The sequence below is a fragment of the Orcinus orca genome, chromosome 3 (genome assembly GCF_937001465.1).
Source record: "Orcinus orca chromosome 3, mOrcOrc1.1, whole genome shotgun sequence".
In the NCBI taxonomy this organism is placed as follows: Eukaryota; Metazoa; Chordata; class Mammalia; order Artiodactyla; family Delphinidae; genus Orcinus; species Orcinus orca.
The window spans coordinates 147155033-147158950 of record NC_064561.1 but is presented as its reverse complement, the minus strand read 5'-3'; the positions used below and the strand labels follow the sequence as shown (position 1 = coordinate 147158950).

Genomic DNA, 3918 nt, shown 5'->3' with positions numbered 1-3918 from the left:
TGCTTTTATATAGAAATACAATTAATCTTTGTATGTTTTACTTGGATCTTAAGACATTACTGAACTGTAAACTGTTAAATATCAGTTCTAGAAGTTTTTGGTATATTTCTTAGGATTTTTTATGTAGACCATCATCATCTGCAAATATGTACAGATTTATATCTTCCTTTCCAATCTGTGTGTCTTTTATTTCTTTTTCTTACCTTATTGAGCTTCCTGGAACTTCCTGTAATATGTAGACTAGCAGTGGGGATAGGAGACACCACTGCATTGTTCCCAAACTTAAAAAGAAAGCTTTCCAGTTTCACCATTAAGTATGATGTTAGTTATTGGATTGTGTAGATGTTCTTCATCAAGTTGAGGATGTTCCCCTCTGTTCCTCATTTTCTGAGTTTTTATCATGATTGGGTGTTGCATTTTGTCAAAGGCTTATTTTGCACCAATTGTTGATAATTGTGATTTATCTCCTTTACACTGATAATATGGTGGATTACAAGGATTGATTTTAAAATATTGAGCCAGTTTACATCCCTGGAGTAAATTCCACTTGGTCATGGTATATAACTCTTTTTATATATTGCTAAGTTCCATTTGGTAATATATTTTTAAGGATTTTTGCTCTATATTCACAAGGGGTATTGGTCTATAGTTTTCTTTTGTACTATCTTTGGTTTTAGTGTAAGGGTAACACTGATTTCATAAAAATTATTGGGAAATGTTTGTTCCTCTTTTATTTTCTGAAACAAATTATGAAGAATTGGTGTTATTTTCTCTTTAAATGTTTGGTAGTATTCACCAGTGAAATTATTTGGGCCTGGAGATTTCCTTTTTGATATGTTTTAAATTATCAATTTAATTTCCCTAATAATTGTAGAGCAATTCTATTAACTTTTGTACATTGTGTGATTTGTTTGTGTGGTAATTGTGTAGTTTGTTCCATCTAAATTGTCAAAATTTATGTGGGCAGAGTTGTTCATGCTATATCTTTATTATCTTTTTAATGTCTGCAGGTTCTCTAATGATATTGCCTTGTTTCCTTCCTGATATTGGTAATTTCTGTCTTCTTTTTGCTTTGTCAGTCTTGCTGGAGGTTGTCAATTTTATTGACCTTTTCAAAGGACCAGATTTTTGTTTCATTGATTTTGTCTATTATTTGTACTTTCAATTTCATTGATTTATGTTCTTATATATATTATTCTTTTCCTTCTGCTTGCTTTGGATTTATTTTTTCTTTTTCTAGTTTCTTGGGGTGAGAGCTTAGATTGATTTCAGACTTTTCCTCTTTTCTAATGTAAGAATTTAATGTTATGAATGTCCCTGTCAGCATTGCAATAGCTGTATCCCATAAATTTGATGTTGTATTTTCATTTTCTTTCTGTTTAATGTATTTTTAAAATTTCCCTTGAGATTTCCCCTTTGACTCATAGGTTATTTACAAGTGTATTGTTTAACTTTCAAGTTTAGAGATTTCCTGTTTGCTTTCTGTTACTGATTTCTACTTTGATTCCATTTGGATGAAAAAAATACTCTGACATTAGTTTTTGTTTTTTTTTTAATTTGTTGATGTTTGGGTTATGATCCAAGATATGATCTATCTTGGTATGTGTTCCATGGGCACATGTTCTGCTGTTTTGTGTTAGTGTTCCATATATGTAAATTAGATACTATTTGTTGATGGTGTTGTAATAGGGAAGAACAAATCCGACTCCATATTGGATCTGTTCCTTTTACTTTAACCTTGTGCTTTGTTGCCTGTGGTTAATCATGCTGGCTCTGCAGCTTTTGTAAAAGAACGTTGCCTAAAAAAAAAAAAAAAGAATGTTGCCTATAGCCTGAAATATATAGGAGCCCTATTCTCAGGGCTCTGACCTGTAAGAGTCCATTCATATAGAGATAAAAAGTTGCACAACAGAGTATAGCATGTGTTGGAGCTTTACAGGAACATCTTGACCTGACCTTCGTGGACAGCTGCAAGAACAAAGGGTTTCAACACCAAGAAGTTTGTAGCAACTAACCACTCTCCCCCCCTCCCCCCACCTTGCCTTTAAAAGTGCTTTGCTGCAGCCATTCAAGGAGTTCAGGGCTTTTTGGACACAAGCCACCTGTCTCCTTGTATGGCTCTGTAATAAACATTTCTCTGCTCCAAACTCTGACGTTTCATGTTTCAGTTTGTCCTCACTGTGTGTGGGGCACAAGAACTTGTATTTGGTAACAGTGTTGTTATTTTACATGCTTGCCATTTTTTCTGTCTAGTTGTTCTATCAGTTGAGAGAAGGACGTTGCAGTCTCCAACTGTAATTGTGGGTTTGTCTATTTCTTCTTTCAGTTCTATTAGTTTTGCTTCACATATTTTGCAACTCTGCTGTTGGTCTACATTTGCTTGGTGGGTTGATTCTTTTACCATTATGAATTGTCCTTTTCTGTTAATGGTAATTATCTTTGCTCTGACAACCACTTCTTTGGATAGTAATAGTCTCCACTCCTATTTCCTTTTGATTAAAGTTTACATGGCATATATTTCCATCCTTTTACTTTACTGTTTTATCATTGTTTTCTTTTTCTTGCATTCCTGTGGGTTACTAGAACATTTTTTTACATTCCATTTTGATTTATCTATAATAGCTTTGTATATCTTTGTTAGTGGTTTCTCTAGGTATCATAATGCATAACTTATTACAATTTACTGATGTAGACATTTTACCAGTTTGAGTGTAGAAACTTTATCTTCTTTTATGTCCCTTTACACTCCCATTTATTATGTACACATATTAAATATTTCCTTTACATTTACATTATACTGACAACCAGATCAATGTTGTAATTTTTGCTTTAACAGTAAAAAATAATAGAGAAAATCAAGAGAAGAAAGTCTATTGTATTCACTGATATTTTTATTCTTTTCCATTGTTATTTCTCTCTTCATGATGTTCCAAAATTTCTTCTTTTACAATTGCTTTCTCTTCAGATAACTTTTTTTTTTTTTTTTGGTAATAAAATACTGAACTTTATTGAGAAGTTTCAAGCATCAAGAACTGAGGAAGTATTTTTTAGTTCAGTTTATAAAAATACTTCAGTTTTCCAGCTGGATCTGGGATTACTGTTTCACCACCAGGTTTCCAACCACCAGGGCAGACTTCTCCATGTTTATCGGTGTACAGGAATGCTTGAACCAAACGCAGTGTCTCATCCACAAATCTACTCCCAGTAAGGTCATTCAGAGTAATCTGTTTTAGGATTCCTTTGTCATCAGTAATGAAGAGACCTCTAAGAGTGTGGCCCGAGTCTTCCAGATATACGCTCTGGTCCTTTGAGATCTGATGGTTCAAATCTGAAAGAAGTGGAATCCTTATTGGCCCAAGTCCTCCTTGTCTTCGAGGGGTATTAATCCAGGCCAAATGGGTAAACTGTGAATCGACAGAGCATGCTACCACTTCAGTGTTTATGGATCTGAATTCCTCAGTTCTATTACCAAAGAATAACTGATTTCAGTTGGACACACAAAGTGAAATCAAGTGGGTAGAAGAAAAAAAACAGGTATTTCCCACAATAGTCAGTTAACTTCCAGCTGCTTAAATTCTCCATTTATCACAGCTGTTCCTTCCTAATAAGGTGCTGGCTTGGAAATCTTGGCTTTGCTGAGGTGCAGGGAGTGTGTACCCACCAGGTACACTTGTCTACACGCATAGAAGTGGCACTCCTCTTCATGGGTTGGGGTCCTCTCCTCCACCTCCAAGACCCACAGAGCTTTGGCCGGCAGCAGGAACAGCAGCAGCAGCAGCAGCAGTAGCTTTCGGCTCCAGCCAGGGCCCGAAGTGGTTGCCGGTAGCCGCTGCAGCGCCTCCATGACCACGCGAGGGCAGTTGCACGTCCCTTGGCTCGAGCGCCACTTCTCCCCCCACCAGGCAGCTGCAACCGTGC

At 36.0% G+C, this 3918-nt stretch overlaps 1 pseudogene; it reads right to left on the bottom strand.

Moving 5' to 3' along the window:
- Positions 1–2021: 2021 nt before the first annotated feature.
- On the bottom strand, positions 2022–3918 carry LOC101280124 (peroxiredoxin-4-like; annotated as a pseudogene).